General features: G+C 33.0%; 4 non-coding genes across 4 annotated transcripts; all 4 read left to right on the forward strand.

Annotated features, from left to right (window-relative positions):
* The first annotated feature begins 1,291 nt into the window (after window positions 1-1,291).
* TRNAI-AAU (transfer RNA isoleucine (anticodon AAU)) lies at window positions 1,292-1,365 on the forward strand. Its single transcript has one exon. It is a non-coding gene; the product is annotated as a tRNA-Ile (tRNA).
* A 2,960-nt stretch (window positions 1,366-4,325) lies between these two features.
* On the forward strand, window positions 4,326-4,399 carry TRNAI-AAU (transfer RNA isoleucine (anticodon AAU)). The gene has a single exon. It is a non-coding gene; the product is annotated as a tRNA-Ile (tRNA).
* A 2,961-nt stretch (window positions 4,400-7,360) lies between these two features.
* TRNAI-AAU (transfer RNA isoleucine (anticodon AAU)) lies at window positions 7,361-7,434 on the forward strand. The gene has a single exon. It is a non-coding gene; the product is annotated as a tRNA-Ile (tRNA).
* A 6,857-nt stretch (window positions 7,435-14,291) lies between these two features.
* On the forward strand, window positions 14,292-14,365 carry TRNAI-AAU (transfer RNA isoleucine (anticodon AAU)). Its single transcript has one exon. It is a non-coding gene; the product is annotated as a tRNA-Ile (tRNA).
* Window positions 14,366-14,958: the final 593 nt, after the last annotated feature.

Below are 14,958 nucleotides of genomic sequence, written 5' to 3' on the forward strand. Positions count from 1 at the left end.
TATTAGTTTAGTCTGTTAGAGCATGAAGTTAAAAACGCAAAGGACATCATTTCAATCAGTCTCCAAGCCAATATTTGATGCTCCTTTAATGTTGAAAATAGATGTATTTTCTTCGGTATCATGTTTACCTCCATATTTCCTTTGCGCAGAAGCTGATAGAATGATTTGATGAATCAATTGAATATAGGTGATGAATATTCATTTATTGCTAAACCACGTGGAAAAAACGTTACTGGTTCAAAATTCTAACACTAAGTATGGAAATCTCTTTTGTATTGCAATTTTTTTGAAGTCATATTAGTTTCTTCATGTTGATAATATGAAAGTTAATTCATATTAAACAGCTGAAATTAAGCTTTCCAAATCTCCCGGTTGAACTATCATTAGCACGGCTTCCTGTGCTGGTCCTCCAGAAGATGTGCAAATTGGCCTGTTAGCTCAGTTGGTTAGAGCGTGGTGTTAATAACGCTAAGGTCACAGGTTCGATCCCTCTACAGGCCAAGCTTAATTCTTTGAAAAAAGATGAATTTTTCTTGTGTCTCATTTTGGACTGTTTATCTCCTTGGATCAAACGCTGCTTGAAGGACTCGATGAATACATTTGATATAATTATAGAATTAATTACTATTCTTAAAGCGCCTGGAATATCTATTAATGGTTCTAAGTTCTAACGCCAAGTAACTAAATCTCTTATTTATAGCAATTTATTGAGATCATTTTTGTTTAGTCTTGTTGATAATATATAAAGATACTATGAATGTAAACAGCTGAATATAAGCTTTCCAACTATCCCGGATTAACAATCAGTAGGACTTCATCATCTGCTTCATCTTCAATAGTATGCTATATATTTAGTGACTCTATTAGTTTAGTCTGTTAGAGCATGAAGTTAAAAACGACAAGGACATACTTTCAATCAGTCTCCAAGCCAATACTTGATGCTCCTTTAATGTTGAAAATAGATGTATTTTCTACTGTATCATGTGTATCTCTATATTTCCTTTGAGGAGAAGCTGATAAAATGATTAGATGAATCAATTCAATATAGGTGATGAATATTTATTTATTGCTTAACCACATGGAAAAAACGTTAATGGTTCTAAGTTCTAACACTACGTATGAAAATCTCTTTTGTATTGTAATTTTTTTTAAGTCATATTAGTTTCTTCATGTTGATAATATATAACAATAACCTCATGGTAAACTGCTGAAATTAAGCTTTCCAAATCTCCTGGGTTAACTATCATTTGCCCTTCTTCATATGCTGGACCTCCAGGTAGTTGTGCAAAATGGCCTGTTAGCTCAGATGGTTAGAGCGTGGTGCTAATAACGCCAAGGTCACAGGTTCGATCCCTGTACAGGCCAAGTTTAATTGTTTGAACAAAGATGAATTTTTCTTGTGTCTCATTTTGGACTGTTTATCTTCTTGAATCACACGCTGCTTGAAGGATTGGATGGAATCAGTAGCATTTCATCATCTGCTAATTCTTCTAAAGTATTCTATATATTTAGTGAGCCTATTAGTTTAGTCTGTTAGAGCATGAAGTTAAAAACGCAAAGGACATCATTTCAATCAGTCTCCAAGCCAATATTTGATGCTCCTTTAATGTTGAAAATAGATGTATTTTCTTCTGTATCATGTTTACCTCCATATTTCCTTTGCGCAGAAGCTGATAGAATGATTTGATGAATCAATTGAATATAGGTGATGAATATTTATTTATTGCTAAACCACGTGGAAAAAACGTTACTGGTTCAAAATTCTAACACTAAGTATGGAAATCTCTTTTGTATTGCAATTTTTTTGAAGTCATATTAGTTTCTTCATGTTGATAATATGAAAGTTAATTCATATTAAACAGCTGAAATTAAGCTTTCCAAATCTCCCGGTTAAACTATCATTAGCACTGCTTCCTGTGCTGGTTCTCCAGAAGATGTGCAAATTGGCCTGTTAGCTCAGTTGGTTAGAGTGTGGTGCTAATAACGCCAAGGTCACAGGTTTGATCCCTCTACAGGCCAAGCTTAATTCTTTGAAAAAAGATAAATTTTTCTTGTATCTCATTTTGGACTGTTTATCTCCTTGGATCAAACGCTACTTGAAGGACTCGATGAATACATTTGATATAATTATAGAATGAATTACTATTCTTAAAGCGCCTGGAATATCTATTAATGGTTCTAAGTTTTAACGCCAAGTAACTAAATCTCTTATTTATAGCAATTTATTGAGATCATTTTTGTTTAGTCTTGTTGATAATATATAAAGATACTATGAATGTAAACAGCTGAATATAAGCTTTCCAACTATCCCGGATTAACAATCAGTAGGACTTCATCATCTGCTTCATCTTCAATAGTATGCTATATATTTAGTGACTCTATTAGTTTAGTCTGTTAGAGCATGAAGTTAAAAACGACAAGGACATACTTTCAATCAGTCTCCAAGCCAATACTTGATGCTCCTTTAATGTTGAAAATAGATGTATTTTCTACTGTATCATGTTTATCTCTATATTTCCTTTGAGGAGAAGCTGATAAAATGATTAGATGAATCAATTCAATATAGGTGATGAATATTTATTTATTGCTTAACCACATGGAAAAAACATTAATGGTTCTAAGTTCTAACACTAAGTATGAAAATCTCTTTTGTATTGTAATTTCTTTTAAGTCATATTAGTTTCTTCATGTTGATAATATATAACAATAACTTCATGGTAAACTGCTGAAATTAAGCTTTCCAAATCTCCTGGGTTAACTATCATTTGCCCTACTTCATATGCTGGACCTCCAGGTAGTTGTGCAAAATAGCCTGTTAGCTCAGATGGTTAGAGTGTGGTGCTAATAACGCCAAGGTCACAGGTTCGATCCCTGTACAGGCCAAGTTTAATTGTTTGAACAAAGATGAATTTTTCTTGTGTCTCATTTTGGATTGTTTATCTTCTTGAATCACACGCTGCTTGAAGGATTGGATGGAATCAGTAGCATTTCCTCATCTGCTAATTCTTCAAAAGTATTCTATATATTTAGTTAGCCTATTAGTTTAGTCTGTTAGAGCATGAAGTTAAAAACGCAAAGGACATAATTTCAATCAGTCTCCAAGCCAATATTTGATGCTCCTTTAATGTTGAAAATAGATGTATTTTCTTCTGTATCATGTTTACCATCATATTTCCTTTGCGCAGAAGCTGATAGAATGATTAGATGAATCAATTGAATATAGGTGATGAATATTTATTTATTGCTAAACCACGTGGAAAAAACGTTACTGGTTCAAAATTCTAACACTAAGTATGGAAATCTCTTTTGTATTGCAATTTTTTTGAAGTCATATTAGTTTCTTCATGTTGATAATATGAAAATTAATTCATATTAAACAGCTGAAATTAAGCTTTCCAAATCTCCCGGTTGAACTATCATTAGCACTGCTTTCTGTGCTGGTCCCCCAGAAGATGTGCAAATTGGCCTGTTAGCTCAGTTGGTTAGAGAGTGATGCTAATAACGCCAAGGTGTCAGGTTCGATCCCTGTACAGGCCAAGTTTAATTCTTTGAAAAAAGATGAATTTTTCTTGTGTCTCATTTTGGACTGTTTATCTCCTTGGATCAAACGCTGCTTGAAGGATTGGATGAATACATTTGATATAATTATAGAATTAATTACTATTCTTAAAGCGCCTGGAATATCTATTAATGGTTCTAAGTTCTAACGCCAAGTAACTAAATCTCTTATTTATTGCAATTTATTGAGATCATTTTTGTTTAGTCTTGTTGATAATATATAAAGATACTATGAATGTAAACAGCTGAATATAAGCTTTCCAACTATCCCGGATTAACAATCAGTAGGACTTCATCATCTGCTTCATCTTCAATAGTATGCTATATATTTAGTGACCTATTAGTTTAGTCTGTTAGAGCATGAAGTTAAAAACGCCAAGGACATACTTTCAATCAGTCTCCAAGCCAATACTTGATGCTCCTTTAATGTTGAAAATAGATGTATTTTCTACTGCATCATGTTTATCTCTATATTTCCTTTGAGAAGAAGCTGATAAAATGATTAGATGAATCAATTCAATATAGGTGATGAATATTTATTTATTGCTTAACCACATGGAAAAAATGTTAATGGTTCTAAGTTCTAACACTAAGTATGAAAATCTCTTTTGTATTGTAATTTTTTTTAAGTCATATTAGTTTCTTCATGTTGATAATATATAACAATAACTTCATGGTAAACTGCTGAAATTAAGCTTTCCAAATCTCCTGGGTTAACTATCATTTGCCCTTCTTCATATGCTGGACCTCCAGGAGTTATGCAAAATGGCCTGTTAGCTCAGATGGTTAGAGCGTGGTGCTAATAACGCCAAGGTCACAGGTTCGATCCCTGTACAGGCCAAGTTTAATTGTTTAAACAAAGATGAATTTTTCTTGTGTCTCATTTTGGACTGTTTATCTCCTTGAATCACACGCTGCTTGAATGATTGGATGGAATCAGTAGCATTTCATCATCTGCTAATTCTTCAAAAGTATTCTATATATTTAGTGAGCCTATTAGTTTAGTCTGTTAGAGCATGAAGTTAAAAACGCAAAGGACATAATTTCAATCAGTCTCCAAGCCAATACTTGATGCTCCTTTAATGTGGAAAATAGATGTATTTTCTTCTGTATCATGTTTACCTCCATATTTCCTTTGCGCAGAAGCTGATAGAATGATTAGATGAATCAATTGAATATAGTTGATGAATATTTATTTTTTGCTAAACCACGTGGAAAAAATGTTACTGGTTCAAAATTCTAACACTAAGTATGGAAATCTCTTTTGTATTGCAATTTTTTTGAAGTCATATTAGTTTCTTCATGTTGATAATATGAAAGTTAATTCATATTAAACAGCTGAAATTAAGCTTTCCAAATCTCCCGGTTGAACTATCATTAGCACTGCTTCCTGTGCTGGTCCTCCAGAAGATGTGCAAATTGGCCTGTTAGCTCAGTTGGTTAGAGAGTGGTGCTAATAACGCCAAGGTCACAGGTTCAATCCCTGTACAGACCAAGTTTAATTCTTTGGAAAAAGATGAATTTTTCTTGTGTCTCATTTTGGACTGTTTATCTCCTTGGATCAAACGCTGCTTGAAGGATTGGATGAATACATTTGATATAATTATAGAATTAATTACTATTCTTAAAGCGCCTGGAATATCTATTAATGGTTCTAAGTTCTAACGCCAAGTAACTAAATCTCTTATTTATTGCAATTTATTGAGATCATTTTTGTTTAGTCTTGTTGATAATATATAAAGATACTATGAATGTAAACAGCTGCATATAAGCTTTCCAACTATCCCGGATTAACAATCAGTAGGACTTCATCATCTGCTTCATCTTCAATAGTATGCTATATATTTAGTGACCTATTAGTTTAGTCTGTTAGAGCATGAAGTTAAAAACGCCAAGGACATACTTTCAATCAGTCTCCAAGCCAATACTTGATGCTCCTTTAATGTTGAAAATAGATGTATTTTCTACTGTATCATGTTTATCTCTATATTTCCTTTGAGGAGAAGCTGATAAAATGATTAGATGAATCAATTCAATATAGGTGATGAATATTTATTTATTGCTTAACCACATGGAAAAAACGTTAATGGTTCTAAGTTCTAACACTAAGTATGAAAATCTCTTTTGTATTGTAATTTTTTTTAAGTCATATCAGTTTCTTCATGTTGATAATATATAACAATAACTTCATGGTAAACTGCTGAAATTAAGCTTTCCAAATCTCCTGGGTTAACTATCATTTGCCCTTCTTCATTTGCTGGACCTCCAGGTAGTTGTGCAAAATGGCCTGTTAGCTCAGATGGTTAGAGCGTGGTGCTAATAACGCCAAGGTCACAGGTTCGATCCCAGGACAGGCCAAGTTTAATTGTTTGAACAAAGAGGAATTTTTCTTGTGTCTCATTTTGGACTGTTTATCTTCTTGAATCACACGCTGCTTGAAGGATTGGATGGAATCAGTAGCATTTCATCATCTGCTAATTCTTCTAAAGTATTCTATATATTTAGTGAGCCTATTAGTTTAGTCTGTTAGAGCATGAAGTTAAAAACGCAAAGGACATCATTTCAATCAGTCTCCAAGCCAATATTTGATGCTCCTTTAATGTTGAAAATAGATGTATTTTCTTCTGTATCATGTTTACCTCCATATTTCCTTTGCGCAGAAGCTGATAGAATGATTTGATAATTCAATTGAATATAGGTGATGAATATTCATTTATTGCTAAACCACGTGGAAAAAACGTTACTGGTTCAAAATTCTAACACTAAGTATGGAAATCTCTTTTGTATTGCAATTTTTTTGAAGTCATATTAGTTTCTTCATGTTGATAATATGAAAGTTAATTCATATTAAACAGCTGAAATTAAGCTTTCCAAATCTCCCGGTTGAACTATCATTAGCACTGCTTCCTGTGCTGGCCCTCCAGAAGATGTGCAAATTGGCCTGTTAGCTCAGTTGGTTAGCGCGTGGTGTTAATAACGCCAATGTCACAGGTTCAATCCCTCTACAGGCCAAGCTTAATTCTTTGAAAAAAGATGAATTTTTCTTGTGTCTCATTTTGGACTGTTTATCTCCTTGGATCAAACGCTGCTTGAAGGACTCGATGAATACATTTGATATAATTATAGAATTAATGACTATTCTTAAAGCGCCTGGAATATCTATTAATGGTTCTAAGTTCTAACGCCAAGTAACTAAATCTCTTATTTATAGCAATTTATTGAGATCATTTTTGTTTAGTCTTGTTGATAATATATAAAGATACTATGAATGTAAACAGCTGAATATAAGCTTTCCAACTATCCCGGATTAACAATCAGTAGGACTTCATCATCTGCTTCATCTTCAATAGTATGCTATATATTTAGTGACTCTATTAGTTTAGTCTGTTAGAGCATGAAGTTAAAAACGACAAGGACATACTTTCAATCAGTCTCCAAGCCAATACTTGATGCTCCTTTAATGTTGAAAATAGATGTATTTTCTACTGTATCATGTGTATCTCTATATTTCCTTTGAGGAGAAGCTGATAAAATGATTAGATGAATCAATTCAATATAGGTGATGAATATTCATTTATTGCTTAACCACATGGAAAAAACGTTAATGGTTCTAAGTTCTAACACTAAGTATGAAAATCTCTTTTGTATTGTAATTTTTTTTAAGTCATATTAGTTTCTTCATGTTGATAATATATAACAATAACTTCATGGTAAACTGCTGAAATTAAGCTTTCCAAATCTCCTGGGTTAACTATCATTTGCCCTTCTTCATATGCTGGACCTCCAGGTAGTTGTGCAAAATGGCCTGTTAGCTCAGATGGTTAGAGCATGGTGCTAATAACGCCAAGGTCACAGGTTCGATCCCTGTACAGGCCAAGTTTAATTGTTTGAACAAAGATGAATTTTTCTTGTGTCTCATTTTGGACTGTTTATCTTCTTGAATCACACGCTGCTTGAAGGATTGGATGGAATCAGTAGCATTTCATCATCTGCTAATTCTTCTAAAGTATTCTATATATTTAGTGAGCCTATTAGTTTAGTCTGTTAGAGCATGAAGTTAAAAACGCAAAGGACATAATTTCAATCAGTCTCCAAGCCAATATTTGATGCTCCTTTAATGTTGAAAATAGATGTATTTTCTTCTGTATCATGTTTACCTCCATATTTCCTTTGCGCAGAAGCTGATAGAATGATTTGATGAATCAATTGAATATAGGTGATGAATATTTATTTATTGCTAAACCACGTGGAAAAAACGTTACTGGTTCAAAATTCTAACACTAAGTATGGAAATCTCTTTTGTATTGCAATTTTTTTGAAGTCATATTAGTTTCTTCATGTTGATAATATGAAAGTTAATTCATATTAAACAGCTGAAATTAAGCTTTCCAAATCTCCCGGTTGAACTATCATTAGCACTGCTTCCTGTGCTGGTCCTCCAGAAGATGTGCAAATTGGCCTGTTAGCTCAGTTGGTTAGAGTGTGGTGCTAATAACGCCAAGGTCACAGGTTGGATCCCTCTACAGGCCAAGCTTAATTCTTTGAAAAAAGATTAATTTTTCTTGTATCTCATTTTGGACTGTTTATCTCCTTGGATCAAACGCTGCTTGAAGGACTCGATGAATACATTTGATATAATTATAGAATAAATTACTATTCTTAAAGCGCCTGGAATATCTATTAATGGTTCTAAGTTCTAACGCCAAGTAACTAAATCTCTTATTTATTGCAATTTATTGAGATCATTTTTGTTTAGTCTTGTTGATAATATATAAAGATACTATGAATGTAAACAGCTGAATATAAGCTTTCCAACTATCCCGGATTAACAATCAGTAGGACTTCATCATCTGCTTCATCTTCAATAGTATGCTATATATTTAGTGACCTATTAGTTTAGTCTGTTAGAGCATGAAGTCAAAAATGCCAAGGACATACTTTGAATCAGTCTCCAAGCCAATACTTGATGCTCCTTTAATGTTGAAAATAGATGTATTTTCTACTGTATCATGTTTATCTCTATATTTCCTTTGAGGAGAAGCTGATAAAATGATTAGATGAATCAATTCAATATAGGTGATGAATATTTATTTATTGCTTAATCACATGGAAAAAACGTTAATGGTTCTAAGTTCTAACACTAAGTATGGAAATCTCTTTTGTATTGCAATTTTTTTGAAGTCATATTAGTTTCTTCATGTTGATAATATGAAAGTTAATTCATATTAAACAGCTGAAATTAAGCTTTCCAAATCTCCCGGTTGAACTATCATTAGCACTGCTTCCTGTGCTGGTCCTCCAGAAGATGTGCAAATTGGCCTGTTAGCTCAGTTGGTTAGAGAGTGGTGCTAATAACGCCAATGTCACAGGTTCGATCCCTGTACAGGCCAAGTTTAATTCTTTGGAAAAAGATGAATTTTTCTTGTGTCTCATTTTGGACTGTTTATCTCCTTGGATCAAACGCTGCTTGAAGGATTGGATGAATACATTTGATATAATTATAGAATTAATTACTATTCTTAAAGCGCCTGGAATATCTATTAATGGTTCTAAGTTCTAACGCCAAGTAACTAAATCTCTTATTTATTGCAATTTATTGAGATCATTTTTGTTTAGTCTTGTTGATAATATATAAAGATACTATGAATGTAAACAGCTGAATATAAGCTTTCCAACTATCCCGGATTAACAATCAGTAGGACTTCATCATCTGCTTCATCTTCAATAGTATGCTATATATTTAGTGACTCTATTAGTTTAGTCTGTTAGAGCATGAAGTTAAAAACGACAAGGACATACTTTCAATCAGTCTCCAAGCCAATACTTGATGCTCCTTTAATGTTGAAAATAGATGTATTTTCTACTGTATCATGTTTATCTCTATATTTCCTTTGAGGAGAAGCTGATAAAATGATTAGATGAATCAATTCAATATAGGTGATGAATATTTATTTATTGCTTAATCACATGGAAAAAACGTTAATGGTTCTAAGTTCTAACACTAAGTATGAAAATCTCTTTTGTATTGTAATTTTTTTTAAGTCATATTAGTTTCTTCATGTTGATAATATATAACAATAACTTCATGGTAAACTGCTGAAATTAAGCTTTCCAAATCTCCTGGGTTAACTATCATTTGCCCTTCTTCATATGCTGGACCTCCAGGTAGTTTTACAAAATAGCCTATTAGCTCAGATGGTTAGAGCGTGGTGCTAATAACGCCAAGGTTACAGGTTCGATCCCTGTACAGGCCAAGTTTAATTGTTTGAACAAAGATGAATTTTTCTTGTGTCTCATTTTGGACTGTTTATCTTCTTGAATTACACGCTTCTTGAAGGATTGGATGGAATCAGTAGCATTTCCTCATCTGCTAATTCTTCAAAAGTATTCTATATATTTAGTTAGCCTATTAGTTTAGTCTGTTAGAGCATGAAGTTAAAAACGCAAAGGACATAATTTCAATCAGTCTCCAAGCCAATATTTGATGCTCCTTTAATGTTGAAAATAGATGTATTTTCTTCTGTATCATGTTTACCTTCATATTTCCTTTGCACAGAAGCTGATAGAATGATTAGATGAATCAATTGAATATAGGTGATGAATATTTATTTATTGCTAAACCACGTGGAAAAAACGTTACTGGTTCAAAATTCTAACACTAAGTATGGAAATCTCTTTTGTATTGCAATTTTTTTGAAGTCATATTAGTTTCTTCATGTTGATAATATGAAAGTTAATTCATATTAAACAGCTGAAATTAAGCTTTCCAAATCTCCCGGTTGAACTATCATTAGCACTGCTTCCTGTGCTGGTCCTCCAGAAGATGTGCAAATTGGCCTGTTAGCTCAGTTGGTTAGAGAGTGGTGCTAATAACGCCAAGGTCACAGGTTCGATCCCTGTACAGACCAAGTTTAATTCTTTGGAAAAAGATGAATTTTTCTTGTGTCTCATTTTGGACTGTTTATCTCCTTGGATCAAACGCTGCTTGAAGGATTGGATGAATACATTTGATATAATTATAGAATTAATTACTATTCTTAAAGCGCCTGGAATATCTATTAATGGTTCTAAGTTCTAACGCCAAGTAACTAAATCTCTTATTTATTGCAATTTATTGAGATCATTTTTGTTTAGTCTTGTTGATAATATATAAAGATACTATGAATGTAAACAGCTGAATATAAGCTTTCAAACTATCCCGGATTAACAATCAGTAGGACTTCATCATCTGCTTCATCTTCAATAGTATGCTATATATTTAGTGACCTATTAGTTTAGTCTGTTAGAGCATGAAGTTAAAAACGCCAAGGACATACTTTCAATCAGTCTCCAAGCCAATACTTGATGCTCCTTTAATTTTGAAAATAGATGTATTTTCTACTGTATCATGTTTATCTCTATATTTCCTTTGAGGAGAAGCTGATAAAATGATTAGATCAATCAATTCAATATAGGTGATGAACATTTATTTATTGCTTAACCACATGGAAAAAACGTTAATGGTTCTAAGTTCTAACACTAAGTATGAAAATCTCTTTTGTATTGTAATTTTTTTTAAGTCATATTAGTTTCTTCATGTTGATAATATATAACAATAACTTCATGGTAAACTGCTGAAATTAAGCTTTCCAAATCTCCTGGGTTAACTATCATTTGCCCTTCTTCATTTGCTGGACCTCCAAGTAGTTGTGCAAAATGGCCTGTTAGCTCAGATGGTTAGAGCGTGGTGCTAATAACGCCAAGGTCACAGGTTCGATCCCTGTACATGGCAAGTTTAATTGTTTGAACAAAGAGGAATTTTTCTTGTGTCTCATTTTGGACTGTTTATCTTCTTGAATCACACGCTGCTTGAAGGATTGGATGGAATCAGTAGCATTTCATCATCTGCTAATTCTTCTAAAGTATTCTATATATTTAGTGAGCCTATTAGTTTAGTCTGTTAGAGCATGAAGTTAAAAACGCAAAGGACATCATTTCAATCAGTCTCCAAGCCAAAATTTGATGCTCCTTTAATGTTGAAAATAGATGTATTTTCTTCTGTATCATGTTTACCTCCATATTTCCTTTGCGCAGAAGCTGATAGAATGATTTGATGAATCAATTGAATATAGGGGATGAATATTCATTTATTGCTAAACCACGTGGAAAAAACGTTACTGGTTCAAAATTCTAACACTAAGTATGGAAATCTCTTTTGTATTGCAATTGTTTTTGAAGTCATATTAGTTTCTTCATGTTGATAATATGAAAGTTAATTCATATTAAACAGCTGAAATTAAGCTTTCCAAATCTCCCGGTTGAACTATCATTAGCAGTGCTTCCTGTGCTGGTCCTCCAGAAGATGTGCAAATTGGCCTGTTAGCTCAGTTGGTTAGAGAGTGGTGCTAATAACGCCAAGGTCACAGGTTCGATCCCTGTACAGGCCAAGTTTAATTCTTTGGAAAAAGATGAATTTTTCTTGTGTCTCATTTTGGACTGTTTATCTCCTTGGATCAAACGCTGCTTGAAGGATTGGATGAATACATTTGATATAATTATAGAATTAATTACTATTCTTAAAGCGCCTGGAATATCTATTAATGGTTCTAAGTTCTAACGCCAAGTAACTAAATCTCTTATTTATTGCAATTTATTGAGATCATTTTTGTTTAGTCTTGTTGATAATATATAAAGATACTATGAATGTAAACAGCTGCATATAAGCTTTCCAACTATCCCGGATTAACAATCAGTAGGACTTCATCATCTGCTTCATCTTCAATAGTATGCTATATATTTAGTGACCTATTAGTTTAGTCTGTTAGAGCATGAAGTTAAAAACGCCAAGGACATACTTTCAATCAGTCTCCAAGCCAATACTTGATGCTCCTTTAATTTTGAAAATAGATGTATTTTCTACTGTATCATGTTTATCTCTATATTTCCTTTGAGGAGAAGCTGATAAAATGATTAGATCAATCAATTCAATATAGGTGATGAACATTTATTTATTGCTTAACCACATGGAAAAAACGTTAATGGTTCTAAGTTCTAACACTAAGTATGAAAATCTCTTTTGTATTGTAATTTTTTTTAAGTCATATTAGTTTCTTCATGTTGATAATATATAACAATAACTTCATGGTAAACTGCTGAAATTAAGCTTTCCAAATCTCCTGGGTTAACTATCATTTGCCCTTCTTCATTTGCTGGACCTCCAGGTAGTTGTGCAAAATGGCCTGTTAGCTCAGATGGTTAGAGCGTGGTGCTAATAACGCCAAGGTCACAGGTTCGATCCCTGTACATGGCAAGTTTAATTGTTTGAACAAAGAGGAATTTTTCTTGTGTCTCATTTTGGACTGTTTATCTTCTTGAATCACACGCTGCTTGAAGGATTGGATGGAATCAGTAGCATTTCATCAACTGCTAATTCTTCTAAAGTATTCTATATATTTAGTGAGCCTATTAGTTTAGTCTGTTAGAGCATGAAGTTAAAAACGCAAAGGACATCATTTCAATCAGTCTCCAAGCCAATATTTGATGCTCCTTTAATGTTGAAAATAGATGTATTTTCTTCTGTATCATGTTTACCTCCATATTTCCTTTGCGCAGAAGCTGATAGAATGATTTGATGAATCAATTGAATATAGGTGATGAATATTCATTTATTGCTAAACCACGTGGAAAAAACGTTACTGGTTCAAAATTCTAACACTAAGTATGGAAATCTCTTTTGTATTGCAATTTTTTTGAAGTCATATTCGTTTCTTCATGTTGATAATATGAAAGTTAATTCATATTAAACAGCTGAAATTAAGCTTTCCAAATCTCCCGGTTGAACTATCATTAGCACTGCTTCCTGTGCTGGTCCTCCAGAAGATGTGCAAATTGGCCTGTTAGCTCAGTTGGTTAGAGCGTGGTGCTAATAACGCCAAGTTCACAGGTTCGATCCCTCTACAGGCCAATCTTAATTCTTTGAAAAAAGATGAATTTTTCTTGTGTCTCATTTTGGACTGTTTATCTCCTTGGATCAAACGCTGCTTGAAGGACTCGATGAATACATTTGATATAATTATAGAATTAATTACTATTCTTAAAGCGCCTGGAATATCTATTAATGGTTCTAAGTTCTAACGCCAAGTAACTAAATCTCTTATTTATAGCAATTTATTGAGATCATTTTTGTTTAGTCTTGTTGATAATATATAAAGATACTATGAATGTAAACAGCTGAATATAAGCTTTCCAACTATCCCGGATTAACAATCAGTAGGACTTCATCATCTGCTTCATCTTCAATAGTATGCTATATATTTAGTGACTCTATTAGTTTAGTCTGTTAGAGCATGAAGTTAAAAACGACAAGGACATACTTTCAATCAGTCTCCAAGCCAATACTTGATGCTCCTTTAATGTTGAAAATAGATGTATTTTCTACTGTATCATGTGTATCTCTATATTTCCTTTGAGGAGAAGCTGATAAAATGATTAGATGAATCAATTCAATATAGGTGATGAATATTTATTTATTGCTTAACCACATGGAAAAAACGTTAATGGTTCTAAGTTCTAACACTAAGTATGAAAATCTCTTTTGTATTGTAATTTTTTTTAAGTCATATTAGTTTCTTCATGTTGATAATATATAACAATAACTTCATGGTAAACTGCTGAAATTAAGCTTTCCAAATCTCCTGGGTTAACTATCATTTGCCCTTCTTCATATGCTGGACCTCCAGGTAGTTGTGCAAAATGGCCTGTTAGCTCAGATGGTTAGAGTGTGGTGCTAATAACGCCAAGGTCACAGGTTCGATCCCTGTACAGGCCAAGTTTAATTGTTTGAACAAAGATGAATTTTTCTTGTGTCTCATTTTGGACTGTTTATCTTCTTGAATCACACGCTGCTTGAAGGATTGGATGTAATCAGTAGCATTTCCTCATCTGCTAATTCTTCAAAAGTATTCTATATATTTAGTTAGCCTATTAGTTTAGTCTGTTAGAGCATGAAGTTAAAAACGCAAAGGACATAATTTCAATCAGTCTCCAAGCCAATATTTGATGCTCCTTTAATGTTGAAAATAGATGTATTTTCTTCTGTATCATGTTTACCTTCATATTTCCTTTGCGCAGAAGCTGATAGAATGATTAGATGAATCAATTGAATATAGGTGATGAATATTTATTTATTGCTAAACCACGTGGAAAAAACGTTACTGGTTCAAAATTCTAACACTAAGTATGGAAATCTCTTTTGTATTGCAATTTTTTTGAACTCATATTAGTTTCTTCATGTTGATAATATGAAAATTAATTCATATTAAACAGCTGAAATTAAGCTTTCCAAATCTCCCGGTTGAACTATCATTAGCACTGCTTTCTGTGCTGGTCCCCCAGAAGCTGTGCAAATTGGCCTGTTAGCTC

The sequence above is a fragment of the Lissotriton helveticus genome, chromosome 4_1 (assembly GCF_964261635.1).
Source record: "Lissotriton helveticus chromosome 4_1, aLisHel1.1, whole genome shotgun sequence".
Classification (NCBI taxonomy): domain Eukaryota; kingdom Metazoa; phylum Chordata; class Amphibia; order Caudata; family Salamandridae; genus Lissotriton; species Lissotriton helveticus.